The sequence below is a fragment of the Psittacula echo genome (assembly GCF_963264785.1).
Source record: "Psittacula echo genome assembly, chromosome: 2".
In the NCBI taxonomy this organism is placed as follows: domain Eukaryota; kingdom Metazoa; phylum Chordata; class Aves; order Psittaciformes; family Psittacidae; genus Psittacula; species Psittacula echo.
Genome location: NC_137737.1, coordinates 14,880,515 through 14,906,050, shown reverse-complemented (window position 1 = coordinate 14,906,050; position 25,536 = coordinate 14,880,515). Strand labels below are relative to the sequence as shown.

Here is a 25,536-nt window from a genome sequence, read left to right as displayed (position 1 = left end):
CTGCCCTTAAAATGTGGTCATGAGATGGTGCTGGCTAAGATGGTCAGGTGCTGGCTAAGGAAGGAGAGCTAAAAGAAGTTTGACCTTATTGCTGCTGGGCAGGCAAGGTATGTTCATAGCATGACTTAGAGAAATAGGAATATTAAGTTCTGGCTCTTGAAGATGTCCTGTGCTTGAGAGTACTTGCACATTCTCCCACCACAGGGAGAGCATAGACCACAGGCATGAAGAGTTTCAAAGACCTCGGAACCTGAATTGGACAGAGGTACTTTCTTTGTTCCGTAAAGGCATGGTCATCTTGCATGAATGTATTAATTCATAGTTTATTAATTAGTGCTGTAAACTCTGTAAAATATTCTACATAACATCAGAAAATGATTTTGGTTTAGCACTAGGAGACTCATGGCAGTGTCTTTCTGGTAAAGCTGTGTTAATATAGTAATGAGCCTGCCTGCCTTTGAGATACTTCTGGATGATTTGGAGTAATGAAATGACAATGTGTTGTTTTAATGTATGGACTGAGGGATATCATCAAATGTACCTTTCCTAAAACCTTTGATGTATTATTGTGCTCACTGTGGTAGTGAAGGAGAACTCATGCCCTTTATTGCAGAGAAATGTAATGCGAAGTACTGTTGTCTCATAGATAAAAACCTCTTATAAATCAAGTGAATATAGTGAGGGTTTTGTTCTCTAATTAAGTCACCCTTTCTCATGTTTTTACACAAATAAAACATTTTCTTTTTCATTTTCATTCAGGCTAGTGATTTATGTCTTTGGCACCCTGTACTTGATGCTGTAGGGGCTCTGAGATGTTCATTGTTAGGCTCAAACTATTGCAGTAATTCCATTGCTTTCTGTCTCCATGTGTAATTTTCAGTCAAAGATTTACAGCCATGCACCCCATGGATCCTCATATTAAATTGTCTCATCTGCAAAAACAGATATAAATGAGTCCCTTGGTTATTTCTTCATAGTTTTAACACTCTTACGCAACCTGCATATGGCCAACACACAAGAATACTCATTCTTATTGATGTAAGAGCCAAGTCAAGTTAATGCCACTGCCTGTAGGTGCATTTTCTTGTACAGTTGTTTTCAGGACAGCATTATTGTTATTTCATATTGTCCTTTAATCTGTGTTAGAAAGCTATGAAAAGCAGGTAGGAGATCTGTATTGCAGAAACCTTTGCAGTTCTGTTCTCTCAGAATCATACAATAGTTAGGGTTGGAAAGGACCTTAAGATCATCAAGTTCCAACCCCCCTGCCATGGGCAGGGACACCTCACACTAAACCATGACGCCCAAGGCCTCATCCAACCTGGCCTTGAACACCACCAAGGATGGAGCATTCACAGCCTCCCTGGGCAACCCATTCCAGTGCCTCACCAACCTTACAGTAAAGAACTTCCTCCTTAGATCCAATCTAAACTTCCCCTGTTTAAGTTTTAACCCGTTACCCCATGTTCACTACAGTCCCTAATGGAGAGTCCCTCCCCAGCATCCTCAGAGGCCCCCTTTCAGATACTGGAAGGCTGCTATGAGGTCTCCAAGCAGCCTTCTCTTCTCCAGGCTGAACAGCCCCAACTTTCTCAGCCTATCTTCATACAGGAGGTGCTCCAGTCCCCTGATCATCCTCGTGGCCTCCTCTGGACTTGTTCCAACAGTTCCATGTCCTTTTTAGGTTGAGGACAGCAGAACTGCACACAATACTGCAAGTGAGGTCTCACGAGAGCAAAGTAGAGGGGCAGGATCACCTCCTTCGACCTGCTGGTCATGCTCCTCTTGATGCAGCCCAGGATAGGGTTGGCTTTCTGGGCTGTGAGCGCACACTGAAGCTGGCCCATGTTCATTTTCTCATCGACCAACACCCCCAAGTCCTTCTGTGCAGGGCTGCTCTGAATCTCTTCTCTGCCCAACCTGTAGCTGTGCCTGGGATTGCTCCGACCCAGGTGTAGGACCTTGCACTTGGCATGGTCTCAGAAGGCCAACATCTTTCTCAAGTACACTTAATTTGATTTATTTATTTTTTAATGGTCAGCTTCAGTAGTCACCATATGTAGGCTATAGATTGTGAACAAGTTGGGTTTTGAAACCGTGGGGGAGTTACTGATTAAAAGCTTGTTTACATTAAAAAAAAAGTATTTTTTTAAAGACTTTTTTTTTTTACTGTAGAATAAAATAGTAATATCATTTGTAGCTTCTCAGAGTATTCTAATTGAAGTTTCTAAATAAAACATGATCCATTTTCCTATTAGAATAAAAAGCAAATCACTGATTTAATAAATTTCAGCTCTACAAACTTAACATGTTACACAAAAATCAGGTTAGGTTCCTCTGGGTTCATATGTAATCCACGTGTAAGCATGCAAACCCCACAGTTGGAATTGGCTGATATTATTCTTTTATTCTTTTTTATTGATATTTTTCATTCTTAGATATTTTGAAGATGTGTAAATCCGTATTTTTTCTATTTAACATCTCTTATTGTTTTTATTTTCTCCATACATCAGTCAGTTATGTTATGAATCTCAGATTCATAACAATAGAAAAGTCATTTTGTTGCCTAGCAATTTTTTGCTTCCCCTTTGCTGCTCTTACTTAGTTATAAAAATGTTATTGACCTAATTTATTCTCACAAAGGAATAAGCTGTGTTTTGTTTGAACCACATGCAAGTGCGTACTAATTCTTAAGTAATGGCATAAACTTAAGGGCCTTGGGTTCTTCAGTACAGGCAATGATACATGATCTTACCATCCCTTCATGGTTACTTTCCGTGATCAACCATGCATTACCAGCTTCCTTCAGCTCTGTGAAAAAGAAAGTTATGTCCTCTTGCGAAAGTGAACTGCTGTCTGTGTGCTGCTTAAAACCTTTGTGTTCAATGCACATACGAAAACACAAGGGTGGTGGGGAAGGCTAGACACCAAGGAGTCACTATATATAGTAGGGGTTTTTCTTTTGACTGCTTAAAAAGATAAGTAGCTGAGAGAGAGTCAAGTGTTGTTTCTCTATAAATTGTGCGCCAGCAGGTTTATCACTAAAGACTGTAGGTTATGTTGAGTGGAATAATCAGGAGGAAGAAAGGGAGGCTAAAATAACAGAGTGGTAAGACTATTTTGACTTCACAATCAAACCCTCCTTGACTTTTGCCCTTTGGGTGGAAAGTGCTTATGTTACAAAACAACATGAGGTCAACCTGTATGTTCTGCTGTTAGTTTTGTTCTTGCTGATCTATACTGAGGGAGTAGTTGCCTTGTACATTTGTATTCTTTGCTTTTGTGTTAAATATTACATGCTGTCACTATTTGAGTGATAAGAAGGACAGTTGCCTTTACTACAGAGTGTAAGAAGAATTGCCAAGTTGAAGAATGAAAAATTGCCTAGATGGCATTGAAGAGCCATCCGTGACTTCAGGAAGGTATCTTGAAAAACATCTTTTCAAATACCTCCTTTCCTCAAAGGCAGTGTATGGTGTTAAGACTAATTTTTATGAAGTCAGTTTATAAAAAAGGTGGTTTGGGTGCATCCAGTTTAGTTGGCAGTGCCGTGTGAAAATTCTCCTGAGTTCTTTTGAAAAGGTAGATACCTGGTCTAGTTATCAGCTTTTTTCTGAACTCTTATCACTGCTTGATGAGTGATCCAGTGATAGACCCGTGATGTGGAAGAGGTGTTGGAGCCTGAGTGTATTATTTAATGGCTGCGGTGCAGTGAAGGAGGCCCCCGTCAGGAAGCAATAAAGTAGTTATTAGGTAATGACTGTGGAGGCACCATATATAAGGTTAAATTGATATATGTAAATCACTGACTTTAAGATGCTGAAGCTGCCTCTTGGTGCCCATCTTTTTTTTACACAAGTGGGGATCAAATAGTTACTGTTTTGATAAATGGTATGTAGCTAACCTACATTAAAGACCTTAAGGGAGTTGAGCTCTTAAATTCCTTTGAAATGTAATGGAATTTGAGCACCGAGTGCTGTTTCTTTTTTAAAAAGAGTAGCTGGCTTATTTACCTTTATTAAACTGCTTTTGAAAATAGTGTGTAAAGACTTTGATATGTCCTGTTGGGCATCAGGTATACATGCAGACAGGCACATCTGACTTCAAATGTATGTTGGCAGTGGCAGAAACCAGTGCAAACTGATTTGGATTAACTGTTGATGACTTTCTACTGTTGTGTCTAACATGTGTGGTGCATAAAACTGATGTCAGGTTTTGGAGGTCTCTGCACAGGCTGTGTAGGATCATTTGAACAGAAATGTTTCATGTTGGCTTGTTTGTGGAGCATTAATTTTACTTAATATATTTTAAAAGTGAAAAAAAAAATATCTGTAGCTTATTGGAGACCTGACATACAGAAACATGTCTAGTGGAGGGTGTCCCTGCCAATGACAGGGGGTTGGAACTAGATGAACTTTAAGGTCCCTTCCAACCCAAACCACTGGGTGATTCTATGCCTGAATCACTTGCTACGTACTTGTCTGCTATACAGCTGTATCTTAAGAAAATACTTCTATTCAGTAAAGCTGTACACATGCTAAACAATATAAAAATGTAGTGTGATTATCATTATTACCCACATACAGAATAGATTAAGAAAATCCTTAACACTGCTGAATTGAAGTTGCAGTTTACTTCTGTAGTACATAGCATTAGGGTATCCATAAAAATTTATACATGCAGTTCCCATATAAGAGTGGATATATGTGTGTGTAAAATACATATAAACAAGATTTTACAGGACTCTGTTAGCTGCAATTTCAAACAAGACCTGAGATTTTTTTAGGAATGGGGGATTGTCTTCATTTTTGAGGCTTGAGCTGTCTTTTGCTTGCTTGTATTGCTGTGTATGGAGGCTGTTTATAGCAGTTAAACCAGACAGATTTTCTTTCTTCAGACTAGTTACGTTGTGGGAGCTGCAGTTTCGTTGACATCTGTCAGGCTTTACAAAAGAAAAGTTTGGGTTTTTTCAAATGGTAGTTTACATGTGACTCTAACTACTCTTGAGAATTGAATCTGCTATGATTAAAGACTGTATCTGATACTATTTGTGCTTGGACAGTGTGCAGCGTTGCAGCAACAGGTGAGTAAAATACAAAACAATTGTAAGCTGTTTTCTTAAGAGAGATGTAGAATTAGGGCTTACAGTTAATCTTAGGTACTCTGCTACTTGCATGGGAAATCACCAAGGGAGCAGGCTTGCCTTTGTTTGTGAATGTACGTGCAATAAATGCACAGTAGACATCTGAATGGTATTCTATTTAAATATAATGATGTAAAAGAAATGCAATTAGAATGAAACCGAACCAGGTGTAATTTTTGCTAATATTCTTTAATTAGGTGAGTGCAGATCCTGCAAGTGTTCAGTTAGAAGTTCGCATGTAAATCTGAAAATCCAGCTGTAAAGTTAAAACAGAAGTACCTTAATCAGAGCTACACAAACCTATATAATCAGCATGAAAATATTTTTGTACTGCCACATGTGATATATCATTGCTTTGCTGTATAAACACAATTAAAGAGTGCCTTGGGGACTCCCTCAGCAAGAGATTAAACAGGGAAACAAGGCCAGCAATTCTAACACTTTGCATCTGATGATTTAACCAATCCAGACAGGCTTTAATTCCCAAAGATTTCTATTCCCTGCAATACACATTATAAAACTCACAAGTGCAACTGTCTAATGCTTTAGGTCACAGACATCCGGTGTTTTGTATTCTGCTTGTCAGTAAAAGAAATAATCCGTAACCTTTCCACAGATTGTCTCCCTCTTCCCTCTCTTTCCCCCCACCCTGTCAGAGATTAGCAGCAATTTAGACTCCTGAGTGGAGCTAATTGCTGAATGCTGTCTAAACTGCTTCAGACAAAATGACCTTGCTTAGCAAAACCCTCCCATTTAAATTCTTAGGTTAGCCTCACTTGTTTTGTCTGGAAGAGTTTAAGGAAGCAGACTGTAGGCTGCTCTGGAAAAGGTGAGCATTTCTGGTGGGGAGCTGAGTAGCTCCAAGTGCTTCAGGGAGCCCCATCAACTTTCTTTGTTGAAACAGCATCAAGTAAACTACACAGAACTTGAAAAATAGTGTCTTAACTCAGGAAATTGCTTATCACTTAGGTGATTCTTTCTTATACAGTCTGATTCTGACTACCCTAGATTTACTAGTTTGGGATAACAAATCCCTATTTCTCAGGCTTTGTAAAATGATATATGGAATCTACAGAAAACTGGCTTATTGAAATTTGTTACGGAGGAAACCAAAACTTGCAAAATGGCTATTTTCAAAATTTATTGCTTTTGATAGCATTCCATAGAATAAAAAAAGTGATAAATTAGTTCAGATCAATCTCTTTCTTTGATGCTGTGAAATCCATGAATAGTTTCAGCGATTGTTTATACTCATTGTTAGTTACAAATAGCTTCCTATGTATTTATGCCTCTAACTTTTGAATTTCTAGTAATAAATTGCAACAAATTCAACACAAAATCTGAAAAGCAGTTTTGGCAGTGTCTCATGGGTCAGTTCACACACCAGCAGGCCTGCTGGCAACAAATGGGGTACACTTATCTCAAAGAGGGACAAGAATCTTTGGACAGAACTAGTGACAAAGGCTGAGCTACTTAGTACTGTCTTTGCCTCAGTCTTCAGTAGTAAGACCAGTTTTATTCTGGGTACCCAGCTCTCTGAGCTGGAAGATGGGGATGGGGAGCAGAATGAAGCCCTCATAATCTGAGGGGAGATGGTTCAGTGCTGGGTCCTGCACTTGGGCCATAACAACCCCATGCAACACTACAGGCATGGGGAAGAGTGGCTAAAAAGCTGCCCATTGGAAGTGGGCCTGGGGTGTTGGTCAGTGGTTGGCTGAATATGAGCCAGCAGTGTGCCCAGATGTCCAAGAGGGCCAACAGCATCCTAGCCTGTATCAGCAATAGTGCGGGCAGTAAGACTGGGAGAGTGATCATCCCCTGCAGCACTGGTGAGACCGTACCTCGAATCCTGTGTTCAGTTCTGGGCCTCTCAGTACAAGAGAGACATTGAGGTGCTGGAGTGGGGCCAGAGAAGGGCAACGGAGCTGATGAAGGGTCTTCAGAACGAGTCTCATGAGAGGAACCGAGGTGGTCTGGTCTGGAGAAGTGGAGGTTTGGGGGAGACCTAATCGCTCTCTACAGTTACCTGAAAGGAGTTGTAGTGAGATGGGTGTTGGTCTCTTCTCCCATATAAAAAGCAATAGGACTTGAGGAAATGGACTCTGAACAATGGAGATCTAGATTGAATATTAGGAAAAATTTCTTCACTGAAAGGATTGTCAATCATTGGAACAGGCTTTCCAGGAAAGTGGAGGGGTCACCATTCCATGAAGTATTTAAAAGATGTGTAGATGTGGCACTTGAGGACCTGGTATAGTGGTGGACCTAGGTTAATGGTTGGACTTGATGATCTTAAAGGTCTTTTCAGACCTAAACTATTCTACGATTCTTGGAGGAAAAGAAAAATTCCTTTTAGTCAACTTAGTTTTGATGCAGGCTGTGTTTTGGATTGGAAAATTCTTTTCAAAAATTCCAGATGATTATAATGTTTTTTTAAAAGCAAACTTCTTTCTTTTTGGCTTGAAGTATTTTAATTGTCATCCTTATGTCACAGCAAAAATCTTTGGCATAAAAATTCCATTTTCATGCCAAATACTAGAATGCATATTGCAGCACACAGCCCAAAGTCGTTATACTGGGTTGTGTTCAGTCTTCTTGTGGGCAGAAGGCAGAGATCATCTTTTCCATAGGTTGTTTGGGTCTCCAAAATTAGCCTCACCTTTTTCCAGTGTTGTTTCTAATTTTGAGAAGGGCTAGTCAATAACATTGGAATATTTTATGCGATTTGCATGTTTTGCAAAGGTAGAGATGCTTGTAGTTGTTTTTTTATATCTGTAGTATGTATACAATAGACCTCATCCTCTATCAGTCATTAAGGTGGTTGTATGCAGCTGTTCTTTTCCATGAGTTTTTTTTTCCATGGCTGCCTTGCTTCACATCCAAGCAACTGGAAACAAAGTTAGTTTTTACAATACAATCACAGTCATGGGCTCTAAATGACAAGACCTAACCAACCTGATAAATAGACTGTGAGAGCTGTCTACAGCTGCTGACTCTTAACCAAGAGCACTCATAGCTCTACAGCTCTATAGTTAACTTCTTTTCCTTCTCCATGCAGCACCTGATGTGCAATGGTTCTCTAAAGCAAGTTTTATTAACAATTCAATTGTCCTTCTGCTACCTAGAGATTTCCTTTAAAGCAGTAAAATTCCTAGTGCCCTAATCCAAATGACTACCCAAAGGGCCAAAGATCCTAATTAGCTGGTTGTGAACATTGCCTCATATCGGAAATGGAGTTTACACATTTTATAAATTAAATCCAGATGAAAAATACTTTCTTTTCAACCATCTTCATAGGCTCTTAAGACCAAAAAGTCTAATTGAGAGAGTAAGAAGCAAGAGTGGTGACGTTAAAAGCCTGTTCTTTTGCTGTCAGCCTTGGTGCAGATGATAGGAATTGGTGAGTTGAAACTGTAAGGCATGAACTAAAATGAAAGTTTGAAAAGAAAAATATACAGACATGGTATGTATTTTCTTATTTGATTCCAGAAAAGTAACTTTAATTCAGAAATATTGTACTGTTACATCCAAAGCCTTCAGCAGTGCTGCAAAGTGATGAAATGTTCAAGATTTTTGCTAACTGTCCAGGAATATTCAGTAGCTAAAAAATAAATAGCAAATGGTAGAGGAAGGAAATGGATTTTTAAGCCCCATTTAAAATTAAACCTTGTGTTTATTAGTATCAATCCATAATAGTAATACTTGTATTTGAATATACTGTTACCAACAGGGAACATTTGGTCTATTTGGACATGCTGTGAGATCCAGGCAGCTGCTGTAGTTTAGCCATTTTTAAATACTTAATAAACTGGCACTCCTAAACCTGACTTATTTATTATTATGGACATAAAATCCTGCAAAAGAAAGCCAGATGGTTAGGGAACACAGTTTGGTTTTAGGGTTTTGAGCTGTGTATCATGCTTTTTATTATAAGATTTTCTATTCCCAGTATCTGGTTTTTTTTATATCTTCTGATAAGGCTACCAAAAATTCTTGCAGTTCACCCATTCTCCACATTAATGAGTTGAATGGAAATTGTAAGAAATAAAATGTGTATGGTTTAAATGCTTGTTTCAAGAGCCTAGTGTGTTTTCAAGAGTAAAGTGAGGTTTGCGTTTTTTGTTCAGAAAGAGCAGAGTTGCTTTTAATTGCCTTTGAAAATCTAGTTCAGATCAAACCCAAGGAAGTAAGACTGTGAAGTTTCAGTCTTCAGAACATTGCTTTGAATAATATGCCCTGTATCAAATCCTGCTCCATGTGGTTGAACTATGTGACTCTTCTCATTGTCTATTGCAATTTTACATTGTTTTCATTCTGTCTGAAAAATTCCACCAACTTCAGGATTTTTGTGTTTCTCTTCTATATATATCATCCTCTCCTCAGTGGCAGTATTTAATGTCTTTGCTCCTCTGTTGAAATGTCCCTTGCATTTCAAATTTCAGATTCATTTTCATTGGGTGGTGACCTTCGTTGAAATTCTTTTTGCAAGTGCATTTCTGTGTAGCAGATTACACTGGGGTGTTCATTTAATTAAGCATGTATCAGTAGAAGGTTGATTATTCATCTTGGGCATGGTATTTGTTCAAACTGAATTCCATTAGAAGGAGTTTTGTAATATTTGAAATAGTTGTCTGTTTTTATGTAGCATTGCATATGTTTGTGTAGAATGAAATTAAGCAGCCCTGGCTACTTAACTGTAGGTATTTAGTTGTCTTATAATTGATCCATCTCATCAGTGACAACTGTTTCCTGAATTGTCAGATTTGTAGTTCATGTATAACATGTCATTAAATTTTACCTGTGTGATACGCAAATTGGTCTTGCTAAGGAGTTTGGAAGTTCAGGTTATAAAGGGGGAAGAAATCATGGCCAAGCTGAAAGTAATTGTGTCGTAGAAGATAGTCTCATCAAATATAGATAATGATTGTTTGAAGGTCAAAACCAGTTAGAATGGAAGAGTGGGCATGGATGTGGGAAATGTGTGTTGGAGATATGGGGGTTACCTTCCTAACCCGATGAATCATCTCCTTTTTGTCATTTTTCTCCTCTTGAAATCTCTGTCCTTTGTCTTCCCCATTCTCCAGATGCATCACATGCCTAATACTCTCTTGAGGATAGTTTCAGTAGCTTGTGCAGGATGGGTCTTTTATCTAGAATGCTTTTGGTTTTACTTGGCAGCTACTGATTTGATATGCAAAACATAGAAAAGGGCTGTGTACACGTGTATATACTTTATTGTGTTTATGGGATGGAACAGTGTTTTAAACCCTGGAAAGATGGAAGAAGCAGCAGGGAATACAGATTTATTATTCAGTTCTTGTAGTAGAGGTTAAGCATGGTTTAAAAAATTAGCACACTAGATAAATTAGTTCTCTTTGAAGTAGGTAGAAGGAGGAAGCAGAGGGATGATTTTTTAGGATTTACCATGGAAAATCTGGATATGTTCAGTAGACACATATCTTTTAACAGGTAAATCCTGTGGTAAGATTTTGCGAAAATAATTTATAATGACAAATAATTACCCTTAATAGCAATTTTAAAAGGCAACATATTAATCCGCATCATTTTTCTTTTCTTCTAGATGTGTTTTGAAATAAATGTTCACAGATTAATGTCATAAATGCTGCCATTTAAAATTCTGAATATACTCTCATGGACATGTGGGTTCATGCTTAGATGTGTAGATATCTTTTTTAGTGGAGTAATCAGTGACTGAAAAAAGGATTTGAAATGACTTGAATATTGACATAGAACCTGAAGTATCTGCTTATGGAAATGGTGGAGTTCACATCATTTAGTGAGAGTCAAAGGGTTTGTCATCTTCTCTTCAAATTACTCTTCACTCTTCAAATTAGTGATTTCCAGCACTTGTTTAGCCCCAAATTTGGCCTTTTAAATCTAATTAATTTGTGCAGTCCGTGTCTTTTTATTGAGGCTTCTGCTGTTTTCTGAAAGGGTGTAGGTCAATATCCTTTCTATATCTTTGAAAATTGTATTATTTGAACATAGAAACATGTTACAAATGGAATTAATTATGCATAGAAGACGGCTCTAACTTCAGCTTTCCCAATTTTCTGTATCCCTCACTCTTCGAACATTCATTGAAAGTCCTCTGTTATCCATGAAAAAATAAAGGAGTGGTTTGAAAATTATCTGTACTTGGTGCTCAGATTTTCTTCTTATTCATATCAATTGCAGAAGAGGACCTTTAACTGTAGAGTACAGTATTTTCTGTGAGTGAAGGATTCTTTTATTTTCACTTGATTCTTTTGTATTTAGATGAAAATTTTGTTTCAAGTCTAAAGCTAGCAAATGGAAAACAAAATTGAACACTTGTTTCTCTAGTTAATATATGTTGCACATAGGTTTATATTGTAGGTTTATAACCTACAATACAATTAATACCTATGTATTAAATGTGTTTATTATAGGTAGGGTTATAGATAGCATATCTCATTAATTTTGACCCTTTGTATCATGCATGAGTATTGGTTTAGAGTATAATAAAAATTCTGTAAGTCAGTATCCATGGTTGCCTCTCAAATGGGGCCTGAGAAAGGACATAACCCACAAATGGTTTTCTGTATTCTACAATCACACCTCCCAGCCTTAATAAGAGGTTTGTTTCTGGTCTACAGACTCTGGCTGGAGCAGGTGTAAATGGCAAGCACATTTGTGAGTCGTGAGCCCAGCAGCTAACAACTTCCTGCCATAGTTGCTCATGCGTTACCTATAGGACTTCTAGTTCCTTAAATGCATTAGTGGTATAGCTGGATGAGGACAGTTACTGAGGTGACAGAGTGAATCCTGTGTGTTGTACTGACATTACTGGTACCTAGCAGTACCTGATTATTATGCCCCTATGGACAGGGCTTTGAGCAACCTGCTCTAGTGTAAGGTGTCCCTGCCCGTGGCAGGGGGTTGGAACTGGATGATCATTAAGGTCCCTTCCAAATCAAACCATTCTGTGATGCTATGCTCTGTATGGAACTGGCATGATTTTTTAGGAGCCAATACAGACATAATGTGCTGAATTGATACAGTTCCAGAACTATGTAAATGTGAATTGCTTTCAGATACATGGTTAGAAAAGTCCGAAGTCTAATCAGATCTAATACCAGGTTGCATAGGATTTCAAAAGGTGACTGAAGCTCCTTAACAAGTCTATTGAGTGCAGTATGGTTAAAACCACCTTACAATGAATCAAGAAATAGAGGCCTCAGTACACTACCATGCCTAAATCGTATTTATTCACAAATATATTATTAGTTTCACTGAAAGTAAATACTATTTGCAGGCGTGAATTTCTCCCTGTAGTTGTTTTCTTGCTGCCAATAGATTTTCTGTACCCTCAAGATCTTTGCTATGTGATAGATTTTACCTTTGGGCATTCATGTTTAGACTTAGCCTAGTTTCTTTTGGCCGAATTTGGAATGTTCCCAGGCACAATGAAATGTGACACTGTATTATTTGGATCAGATTGTCTAATCAGTTGCAGTAAAATGTCATTTTGAACTGAAGATGAGCCTGCAGTGTAATATTGGATTCTGATTTTGGATCTGTAATCTCAGCTTTGAAGTTAAGAAGTGTACGTATGGCATATGAATAGGAATGGCAGATATGTGTAGGTCACCTGCAAATAAATCTGGATACAAAGTCAGAAGTGATTTACAGTTAAAATATCATGTAAATTAAGTGCAAGTGAATATATTTGGAAAATGATTGTATGTTACTATACTATTTTGAGGTCTGTATTAAAATGCAGAGAAAAGGGGGTTGCAACCCTTAGATTAACATGCTTTTCACCAGGATATCAATAAAACCCTAATGCCAACCTTGTCTGTGAATAAAATACCTATAAACACAGTATATAACACGTTTTTACATAGTTGACCTATTGAACATTTGCACATGTTTTTCATTTACATGGAATTGTTCTCTCTTACTAGACTCCATTCAATTTTACCTTTTTTTTAAGCTTGATTTAAATATAGCAGACACCTTAAATATCATAACAAGCAGAGCTGACCTCTTCAGAAAGGATTGTAGGCAGCTGCTGTGGCCAAGGTGTGCTTAGATCTGATTTGTGGAATGAATAAGGTAGAGGAATCCTCAGAAGAGTTTGTACAAGTAGAGTGTAAAAGCTAGACACAGGGGAAAATATTGGCACTGGTCAAAGCAGTGTATGTGGTGCATATAATTTCCCAGCAGTTGTGCTGTAGCGCACTCATACGCACAATATACTGCTTAACTGGTAATAGGAAGCCATTGTTTTCTTTACAGATCAGAAACCTTGACTCCTGGCAGGTCATACGAACACGTGCATAATGTAATAACTTAAACATATGTCCCTGTTGTAAGGCAGGTGTGAAACAAGGATATTCCAGTTAAAAGATCCTACAGCTAGCTTTAGAGTCAAGAGGAAGGCCAGAAGGATGCGTGGTCTGGAAATAGGTGCTATAGATGTTTTAGGAGATTGCTTTCATTCCGTTATGTGAAAAATCAAAATCTGCATAATTCAGTTCATTAATACTTTTACCCTGTTCTTTTTTTAAACGCTTTTTTCCTGGTCTCTTGGGGGGAAAAAAGGCAAGTTACCATTTCATAAGCTTTTATTGTTGTTCTTTTTTGTCTTTAGCTGTAAAAGTGCTTTTAGTTTTTCAGGTTGTGTTTTCTATATTAGAAAAAAAGACCTTTGCATGCTTGGTCTTAAAAGGATTTGTTTGAAAAACTTCTTTACTGTGAGAGTGACAGAGCACTGGAACAGGTTGCCCAAGGGGGTTGTTGGAGTCTCCTACGTTGGAGACATTCAAGGCCCGGCTGGACAAGTTCCTGTGTGATGTACTCTAGGTTACCCTGCTCTTGCAGGGAGGTTGGACTAGATGATCTTTTGAGGTCCCTTCCAACCCTCGGGACTCTGTGATTCTGTGATTTCTGACACAGAGAAGGAGAATTCCTATTTAGTATTTTAAATCCAGGTTAATTTGTATATTAATATGTTTAATCTCTAAACTATTAGTTATGTCTGATTTTGATAGCCTTCAGTATATGTCATTGCTCCATTCTAGCTACTTAGAAGCACCACCTCTCAATCTGATGACAATCTGTACTCTAAATAGTAGTTTCAAGGTGTAAATTCATTTCCTTTTGATAATGAGACAAACTTTCTCTGGCTTATTAACCCTAAAGCAGCTTTAATATTAAAGTAAAACTGAGGAGTGATTTAGCCATATTATGATCTTGTTTGGCGATTTTGTTCCCTTCTTTATGCAAAGAACTTTCTGAACAACAGATGTTTTAAATGTGCAACAAGAGATGATAAATATGAAGCAAACCCAGTGGATAAATCACAGATTCAGGGCTCTGTAAGATGCCTCTGTGCTATAGAAAAGTTACCTTCATAGTCACTGTGGTATAAAACATGCCTAATACTGCTTTAAAATTTCCTGTACCAGAGACTAAAATAGTGTATTTAACTTGTATCTGTTTTAAAATCCTTACTTTGCAGATTAGGATAATTTGCAGAAGCTGTACAAGTTTTCCTGAGTGGTTTGGGCACATGCTTTTTGTTTTTAACTTGGGAAGGATTCTTTTCAGTAGGAAGTCAGAACTGATAGTTGCAAACTTTGCGTAGAAATTACTCCATCCACAAAAATCCTGAACAGTTAGAAGAGAAAGGACATTTTAATGAATCCCCCCCAATGAATCCTTTGTGTGAAAGAGAATGAACAAGAGACCAAACATTTTCCAAATTGTAAAATTGAGGACTTGAATCAAGGGTCTTCTTGCTTCCTATGAACTTGTGAATTGGCAATATAACTAATCTGCAGCATTATTCTTTCTCTCCTCGGCTGTTAGCTGCAATAGGGGTAAATGTAAAGGCTCATCCCTCATGAACTATCATTTGCGTCTTTAAAACAGGGGCCTATTGTGGCTGTAACTTCTGCGCGTGGTGTGTGAAGCCTCGATGCAAAGGAAATCAGTAGAAATTCTGCCGTTGACTACAAGAGTCTTTGGATCAGGCGCTGAGCTTTTAAGTCTGCAACTGTCATGGAAAATAAATACTGCAGTTTAAGGAGCAAGCTCCAGGGTCTCCTAAAAGTAGCTTAAATAGCTCAGAGAGGAGCAGTATAATAACTCCAGCTTTCATATAGTTAGTTCTCACTAGTTTTACATCCCAGGGATACTGCTGGGACTCCCAAATCACTGGTCAACGGTGTAATGATACATGGCAAATTACCTAGGTAATGGCAGTCGGATAAATCACCTCCAGCCAATGCTGGTTAGCCAAGGGAGCGGTGTGCTATGTATTAACTGGAACCAATTCTCCAAAGACAAAATCAAAGGAAAAATGGACTCGAGACTTTTTTTTTTCAACCCAGTACGATGATTAGTGGTCATTAGTGAAGAAGATTTATTTTTCCTTATAGAGAGGCTAGTGAGTTACTTCAGAAAAGCAAATGTGAATGTTTAACTTCTTACAGAAATTGCTGGAAGGGATCAGAGGCTTCACAGCAGATCTGTTCACCTTCAAGATAGAGTTTCTGTTTGTGCTCTTCCAATAAGGCAAAACAAACACAATGGAAAAAATCCAGAAAGCTCTTGATAACATCCAGGACTGCAAAACAGCCACAGTGACTTGGCTTTATCATTTTCATGAGAAGGAAAGGAAATAACCAGCAACTCTTCCCAAACCTCCTACATGTTTTGCTGGGGTGACGTGAAGTTGAAGATCAAAGTGCTGTCAACTTCATAGGAATTGAAGGTGCTGAACAGGAACCTGGCAAAGGAAAGTGCTGTGGCTCATCTTAGCCAGAGCACAAACTTTTTTGGGAACGAAACCAGGAATCCAGTTAAAGTCACAGCAAAGTGTTATATTTTTCATATCTCTCTCCAGAAATGTAGGACTTCTAAATCCCATCTGATACTTGCAGTTAGCTGTGGAAGAAGTGAATGTGGGTTAGGCTGGTGCCAGTTATAATAATAATTTGAATCATCTTAGAAAATTTCGAAGTATTTTTCTGACAGAAATGAATCATGGGCTAGTAAATTGAGCAGTTAAAGGAAGGTGTTAATGGAAGGTGGGTACTTTGACAGGCATTAAGCACATCCTGTGTTAGGCAGTGATGTACGAGCCCATGGTGGTATTTTTGGAACTTCCTTTGCGGAGCATTGTTGAGTGCTGGAATTATCACCTCTTTGTGAAGGTACAGGCAGGGGAGGATGACTTAGCCATCTCTGTTGCAGAGTTCAAATGGTAACTGCAGTATTTTTAATCTGGGTGTGTGAAGACAAGCCAAGAGGCTCCCATCTTGTTCTGTTGATCACATTGCTGGGTTTATGCACTTTAGTGCATGTAAGTGTATCTATGCAAGATTTTCAAGTATTTCAAGTTGAATAATTAGGATGATGACTCACAGAATCACTTGCATGTAGGGTACCATCTGAGCTTAAAGTGATTATTAAGCAACATTCAAAGCTCTCTGACTTAAACCCAGTGTTTTTATTTTCCTCAAATAAGCTTTCTTTCCTAATGTGACCTGCCCAATTCTGGCTTACGTGTAATGTTTCTGATAAAAGCAGTACAAGACACTTGTTCTTTTGATGCTGTGATCTGCACTTCTGGCTAATCTTTTTTTCGCTGTGGCCTGGATACAGTGTGGTAAGAGAGAAGCAGATATAATTCATCATCTACTGTAAAGTGCAGCCAAATAATACGTGAATTCTAAAAACAACTAAAGGTTGAGTGATGGAAGATGAGACTGAAGCAGTCATGGAGGATTCATGCTAGCAGCAGAACCATAGAATGGTTATGATTGAAAAGGGCCTTAAGATCATCTAGTTCCAAACCCCTGCCACGTGCAGGAACACCTTCCATTAAACCAGGTTGCTCCAAGCCCTTTGAACACTGCTGGGGATGGAGCATTCACATCTTCCTTCATCAGTCTGTGCCAGTGTGCCTCACCACCCTAATAGTGAAGAACTTCTTCCTTATATCTAACCTAAGTCTCCCCTGTTTAAGTTTGAACCCATTGCCCCTTGTCCTATCACTACAGTCCCTGAAGAAAAGTCCCTCTCTGCCATCCTTGTAGACTAAAGTACAAAGAACCTGGTGTTAGACCAAAAGAGCCTTTACCCTTTCGGTAGCTTTACACAGAAGAATAATCCTATTGATAAATCTTAATCTTCACATAATTTTCTCAATATTTTGATTCTAGACAGACTAATGTATCTGGAAATTATGTTAAACTCTTCCTCTTGTGGCAGTGAATCCCATTGGCCAGTTATATTAATGGCATGAGGTGAAGTGAGTATCTGTGTTCATAGTCATGTATTTCTACTTGTTGGCTACTTGTCCAAATGCTGCAAAGGGTTAGGCAGATTTTTGTTAATGATGTGACTAGAAGACAAAGAGTAATAGTAGCCATTAAATCTGTCTGAGTTGACATTTTGAAGGTTTTGAGTGCTTCAGGGTACTTTATTTTACCTGGGATTTTAGCTTGTTCCTGACAGCCAGAGCTGGGTTGCAAGTCAGTTTTTTAAACATCTGTAGTTTCTTCCTATACTAAAAAATAAATTAGGAAGTGGAGATTTTTGACTTCACACCCCTGCTTAGTGAACTTTAGTTATCCAAAATGAAATGGTTGCACAAAGTGAGTCAATTACCTGCGAGGAGCCAATAAACTGATAGGAAGGGAATGCCTGGGTATCTGGGGAAAAAGTGGAATCTAGCACATGAACTGAAGACTCTATCTTTCCAAGTTAATGTCCTTCCTGGAGGTATTTTTGATGTTTTCTGTTCTCCTTTTTGAGTGTGCAAATTTGCATTTTCCAGTTTAAAAAGACTGTGTAAAACGTCTTGATGAGTTCTAACCTTCATTTGTTCTGTAACGCTTGTTACAGAACAACTTAAATGCTTCTGTAGCGATTTTCATACCCAGGTAGTGTTACAAAAAGAACTCTAGAACGGACTGGCTTTAGTTTTTATTTTATTTTATTTATTTAAGAAGTGAAACTTTATTCTGCAAGGCTAATAGCTAGCGTAAGGTGGAGCAGTGTCATTGCCAACTATAGAACATTTGTTAACAATGTTTATTATCATAATGCTAAAAGTATGTTATTACTAACTTCGTATGAATAATATTTTTGTGCGAGTTACAGCACACAACAAGGTGTGCATTATAAAAGAGGGTGTCTTTGACTGAATGACTTAAGTGCCTTGAAAAGTGGGATTTTTGTATCCATCCACACAAATGTATTCATCCACTAAAATTTTCCCAAACTCATTTCTTTTGAATGGCAAGAGAGATTAAAAAGGGCAAAGTGATTCCGTATGGTCTTGTTGTGATGGAAAGAACTTCAAGCTAATGACTGGATTGTATTTTGTAATCTGTTCCCATTTTATTCTTTCGATGTTGGAGTACATTGTAGTTTAAGATGGAAACAATACTGCCTTGTGATCTTAAGGGGACTTACCTTTGTGGTGTGTTGAAAAATGTTAGTGCTGCACATCTTGACTATTGTCAACTCATGCAGTTCCACATAGGTTTTAAAAAGACAAGACTTGATCAGTGTTAGTTCATAATGTAGCAAAGAATCGGCTACTACGTACATTCTGTTCTGTGATTAATTTGTCTTTCAGCTCCAGGTAAGCTGCAGAAAACGAAATCTGTAGCCAAATCAACAGCTTTTCACAATGATGATTTCAAAGCTGGATGCATGAGCACTGCTAGCTACTTAGGCTTGAGGAGATGCAGAAAAGTAGGATGGGATTAAAATCATCTCCCTCTGAGATGGATGTCTTACATAAGGCAGAGGATTACTCTCTGGTTGGTTGTGAATTCCTTTCTCCATTATCTGTCAAAGTCTATTTTATTATAACAAAGTGGATGCCTAATTTTTGCACGATTATCATTAAGTGAGCTGGATCCTACTCCCCACCCCCATGTAATGAAGTCAATTGCTAGGTTACAGTGAAGCTGGTAACAGATGAAACAAGAACATTATTAGTGTGTTGTATATTATAATGGTTTCATGCTTTGAAAGAACTAGTACCTTTACGAAAAAGCCAAAAACTCACTGCATGTAAAATCATTGCCATTCTACTGAAGTCAATGGACTTGTGCTGATTTCACTTGAGCTGAAGATCTGGCCTGTGTTCTGGAGCTAGTGTGGAGGACGTTTCATGTTTACCTTTTACTTTATTACTGTCTCAAAACCATACTGTGCTGCCATATGTTTGTCAGTCACCTTTTAGAATTGGCATTTATTAATTGCTCATGAAGCATGTGAAAGGACTGATAATTAATTGTTTGACCCAGAAATAACTTAATGAAAATACAAAGCAGTTTTTGCCATCTGAGTGCTGGCAGGAAACCAAAGTGTTAAGCTCTAATATATACCTCAAATAAACTTGATATATAACTGTGAAATATGTGGAGAGGTACTTTTCATTAATACTGTGTTGGCATAATGGAGCAGAGTTCTGCTTTACATTAAATGGAATTCCATTTCCTGTTATCATTAATGCAAAGGAACAATTTGGGCTCCATCTTTTTAAAGCACCCTGTCTTTATTATTGATAAGCTGCTGGTTGTCTTGGACCATTGTACTGATGTGGATTTTAGGCTTGAGACTGAAACTGGGAAGCTTTCCTGAGCACCAAGCAGTGCAGTAGGTCAGTGCTGCTTAGTCAGTCCGCATTTACTAGCATCAGAATATATGGTGGATTGCACTGAAATGAAAGCATCAGGTTCTTAAACAGAGTGGTTCCTTTCTCAACTTCAAGAAAAAGTTTAAACCACTGGATAAAATTATGTGCCAATTACGTATAAACTTTTTTTGCCACTAGAATAAAGGAAGCCATAATTCTATAGACTTGCATTTTATTGCATTCGTCTGTTTTCATTTAGAAGGTAAGAGAAAAAGAAATCTGTGCTGGTGGACAGTGGAATAATGCAGCTTCTATGCACTTGCAGTGAAATGAACAATACCCCATGGTTTCTCTCTTTGACAGGTTAAAGAAGACTCAGAAAAGGAAAATCTGCTTTAAGAATGTCAGTCTTGAATACTTTCATTGTTAATGTTGATCTTGAATATTATAGTTAATAATCAGCCTGCTGAATTTTAACAGCATATTCAAGCTCCTCCTGGAAGGAAGACAATTATTTTAACAATTCTTCAGAGAAGAGTTTAGACCAAGCCTATAAAACTCCATATTTGGGGCACTGTTCTCTTACTAATTGCCTCCAAAATTCCTAAGGATCTCATTTCATTATTTAGAATGTTTAAACTTGTCCTTTTGTGTAGAGCCTTTTAAAATTAAATACAACTGAAATCTAAAAATGAGGGAGAAGCAGGATATTTAGTACACACAAAAACACTTCAGCTGGGACAATAAAGCAAGAAATCCCAGCAGTACCATGATTAAAATTTTGCTCTTCTATCTAACTTGGACATTTGCTCGCTGGAAAAGGGGAATGTTTTTTTTTGAAGATAGACTATTAACTTCTTAAGAATGATAAATATATCTACTGTTAAATCTCACTTCTATTTGCTACTAAAAGTAATCTTGCATTACATCAGAGTCTTAAAATTAATCACTGGAATAAATCATAATTAGGGTAGCAACTGGTGCAAATAGGAATGAAGTATTTAGTATACCTGTCACTAATGAAGAATTTCTCTAAAGTATATTAATCGAAGTATGAACATATAGCTTGCTAATTGAATTTATGGTGTACAGAGTACAGGATGAGTATATTCTAAAGTACCCCCTTAGATCCCTTTAGTAGTAATTAGGACTCTAAGGACAGCCTTGTGGTATTTTCATTGCATCATTAAAATGAAATGATTAGTTGATTAGTTAAGTAATCTTCTACCAGAGCCACATCAAAAGGGTAGTGATTGCTTAAAAAAAAGGTTGGGTTTTATTTTTTGTACTTCAAAGCACTATAAATCCATGATCAAAATATTGCTTCTGTGCGTGTGTATAGATACATGTACATTAATTACATAGAATCTGGAAAAATATATTACTGATACTAAACATAAAAAGTAAATAGCATTCATTTAAAAATAAGATGTATGTAATCTGTCACTTCCTGTAAAATCCCCAAACACCCTTCTTGATAGGTCAAGATTTCACTAAATTTGAGTGAAATCATCGTATTTGGGTAGTAGCTACAAACTGCTGCAATGTTTTCAAGTCTTTATTGTGGGAAGGTCTGAGCTTCAGTGAACATCTCTGAAGACAGAAAGCATCTTCCACAGTTGGGTTGTCTGTGGTAGTTTCAGTCTGGGCTGTGGGCATCATCTCATTGACAGCAAGTGCTGTAGTTCGTAGCTGTGTGGTGCAGAGCAAACAGTAAATGTGCAATTTTGTGCATTTAGGATAATTTTATTTCTCTTGATTTTGCTCCCAAAACTGTTATATTAGAACAGGTCCTCAACAACATTTTCTCTGAATCCAATCAAAAACTTAAATCCCAAACCCATCACTTTGTTGTTTTTTTAAATGATATGACTATTACATTGCAATTTAAGACTTTATTCAGAGTAAGAAGCAGTAAAACTTCTGTGGAATCAGCTTGAGGGTGTGAGAGACTGAAGCTGTTTCTACCCAAAATATAGACATATTTTGCCACTTAATGTTAACTCTCAGTGAAACATATGTGAAGAGAGGAGCCTTCCTGAACATTGTTCACCTCTGTGTCCCAGCAAGTAAGTGAATGTGACTTCACCACAGGCAGCTTTACTCTGGTGTTGATGGCACCAGCAGTGGGAGTGAGGTGGCACAAGCCAGCAGTCCCAAAGAGCACAGAGAACCCTTGGCAAGCTTGTATGTTGTCGTTGGTGCCGCATCTGCACGGACATGCCCATCAGAACTCCTGGTAAGCCTTCTCTCTCTCATAGAATCCCAGACTGGTTTGGGTTGAAGGGACCTTAAAGCTCATCCAGTTCCAACACCTTTCACTATACCAGGTTGCTCCAAGTCCTGTCCAACCTGGACTCTGTGGAAATATATGAAAGAAACTGAGCCTGCGGAGAATCGCAGGACACAACATTGTGAAAACACATGTTTTCAGAGGAAAGCAAAGAGTGAGCTAAGATCAGCCCAATCCTGAGCGAAAGGCAAATAACCATGTTAGTGACAAGTCACTTCAAAGGAATAATGTGACTTTCTCATTTTTCCTTTGTAGTAGAAATACCCTAAGGATGCTAAATTTTGGCTTTCTGCTCAGGCCAAAAAAGAAGTAATGCTACTCAGGCAAAACTCCCCAAAGATGTGTCCAATCAAAATGTATTACTTTCTTGGATTGCTTTTTACTGACTTAGAGATTTAGATGACGTAACATACATGAGCACCATAGGCCCATTTGCTTCTCTGTAGTGTTCAAAATTATTCTGCTAATAGCTGTCATAAATTACACGTACCTGTTCTGCACCCAAAAGGCTGTCCAAAAGCAAGAGTCTAGTCAGAGTTATGGTCGCTCCAGTTATTTCTCCTTTTTCCTTACCTCATGACCAGCAGGTGGGACATAAGGAATATAGGAGTCATTATCCATGCCCTTGAACACTTGAGAGCTCCTTTGCAAAGGTGAGCCATCTGTTTACTGCAGAAAATAATTTTTAATGATTGTTTTTCACCACCAGAATTCCAATGAACAACTTTGAAAAGGTCAGAATGACTGCCTATATTTCACTGCCATGGGAAATCCATCAGGCAATAATTTAACCTGTATGCCCCTTCATACACATATGCACGTTCCATATTGTATTACAAATCTGTCATCTACTCTGTATTTTCCCAAACAGTCTTTTTGAATCATAAACTGTGTTTTCTTTAAAACTGTGGCCTGTGGAATTCTCTATGGAGGCAGAGGAAAGGAAAAGGATTGCACTGAATTGTTTCCAGAGTGCTTGTGTATATAGGGATGCTTAAGAAAGAGTGAGTTTATTTAAGATTGAGAAGTAAAGCACATAAACCAAAATTGGATGGGTGTCTTGTGAAGGGTCTCCTGGAATTAAGATGAGGGCAGAGTGTGCCACAAGGGTGCAAAAAATATTCCTTCATAAGGTGTAGAAAGTGTTAGTGGATGCATTTGTCTTCAAACCTTTTTGCTTAATCGTTTCATCTTTCCAGAGTGAACCCAGATGCATATAGCTAATCCTGTCTGTGGATTGCTGCTCCACTTCTGTTGTGGTAACATGAGGTTTATTTGAGGCATATTTGAGAAAATTTCATCATGTGGATAGAATAGGATGATTTTTTTATATTAATGAACAAAAACCCCACTTTCACTCCAAAAGTGAAAGTGGCATGTGAAGACAGTTATGCTACTCCCACAGCCACTGTGTTAAGTAGACCACTGTTTATGATACGCAGTACTCTGTAGCACTGTGCAGATTTACTATCTCAGGCTTCTGCAATCTCAGCGTCATTCTCATTGTGCATTGTGAAACTACTGTGAGAAAGTTTGGTCTTTTACTAAATGAAGTGTCATTCATGAGAAGTTATCCTAGGAAACTTTCCAGGAACCATAAAATGTAAAACAGCATTATTTTTTCTTTCAAATACCACTGAAGCAAGAGCCAGTGCTGTAAGGAAATGTAGCTGCTCTGCTGCGAGTGGCCACCTTTAAAGGATGCATTACTGATGGGTGTTTTTAACTTTTTACTGTGCTATCCCATTTTTAGTCAGTGAAAAAAGAGTGCACAAAAAATATGTGTGATTTTTCTGCTTTATGTTCTGAAGCAGGATTAGGAAAGCTGGAGGGAAAACATAAAAGTGTGACATACCAGGCCAAATATAATAACAGTTCATTGTAACAATTTTGTCTTGATGCAGTTGTTTCTTCATCCATGATAACTTTATTCTTAATTTAGGGTAGCCAAAACCATATGAAAGCATAAGATCCTTAATAGAGTTTTTGGGGAAATAGGCAAATTGGAATATAGGAAAACTGTAAATAAACAATAGCTATATTACAAGACTGTATATTTGGTGGGTTCCCCTTCCCCCCCACCCTGTATATATCATACTCACTTCGCTGGTTTTTAAACACCAGCCCTAAAATGTTATCATAAAGTTCATATTCAAGTCTATTTATCAAACTCTGGGGTTTAGCTGAAAATTTGGTCTGGATAATCCAGAGAAAATGTGACATGAGCCTCCCAGGTAGATTGCTCTAAAAAGAGAGGCCTACATTGCTTCAGATTTTCACCTTAATCTGTCTTTGTGCATGTAATGAAAAGCATGTAGCAGACTACAGAACTATGTAATTTTGCAGTGCTCAGACAGCATGATCTTATCTGAGTGTGATTATCCATACTGTCAAGACTGTAGATACCAACAGTAGCTGTATTTTCCTGGGAAAGACTGGAAGGGGGGCACTGTATTCACAAAAGCATCTTTGGTATTTTCAAGATGGCTGGAGTTCATTTCAAATAAACCATTTAAATTCACATTCTGTTTAATAATGTTGATGATTTCTGTTGTTGGCATTCTTGGACAATATTAATTTTTAAGAAGATCGATTCCACATCCCTTATAGGTATCAGGAAAAGATGGTTTTGGTGTCTTCACCAAAGATTGGATAAAGGTGGGTGCATTTAGTCACTTTCAGTTTTCCTCCCACTATTTAAAGCGAGGAGATATTGTCAGCTCTTTAGGATATGTAATTTGCTAATTCTTGACGAACTTGTAGTCATTTTAAGGTTTAATTAAACGATCTGAATCTGCAGAATTTTTGCCTGTTATGTTCATGTGGTTGTTATCAAAGATGAATCTGTTTGAAAATAATCCTTTCCTACTTTTGCAGCAGCTTTTCCTAACCAAGGGGAAATTTCAGTACCCTTCTCCTTAAGCCACAATAGCTCAAGTTATTAGTATTCAGTACATGCATCATGTTTCCATTGACTATTCCTCCCTTGTCCTTGATGTTTGGCTTTAGTGTCCCTCTCCATTTTCTGTGTATAATGTTCATTCTTGTCTAAGTACAGGAAGAACCAATTATTGTTATAGTATTTCAATTAGGTGATATTGTATATCGAGGTATATTAGGCATTTAGGAAATACTGCAGATAGATGGTTGATGGCTTGCCTGCTCTGGCATTTCATTCTTCCAGGTTAGAGACAGCTTGGCCACCTTTACTTACGTATTTGATCTTGGGGAAGCTTGTATCTTTAGTCCAGATATAGCTAATGATCTTCATAGGTGCTTCAGGTAGTTTAATGCAATTTTTTAAGATTGCTCTGTCTTGGTGTTCAGGAATAAAATGTAATGAAACTCATATAAGGACTTAGCCACAGAGATGTGAACCTCACACTTTTGATATATTTTTTTTCCATTTCTTGTCCTTCCTGTCATTACCGTAACTGCTGTGATCTC

At 37.9% G+C, this 25,536-nt stretch overlaps 1 protein-coding gene across 1 annotated transcript in view; it reads left to right on the top strand.

Moving 5' to 3' along the window:
* BBS9 (Bardet-Biedl syndrome 9) overlaps positions 1-25,536 on the top strand; it is a gene marked incomplete at its 3' end in the record, with an annotated part of 276,367 nt that overhangs the window by 202,927 nt on the left and 47,904 nt on the right. The window lies entirely within an intron of this gene.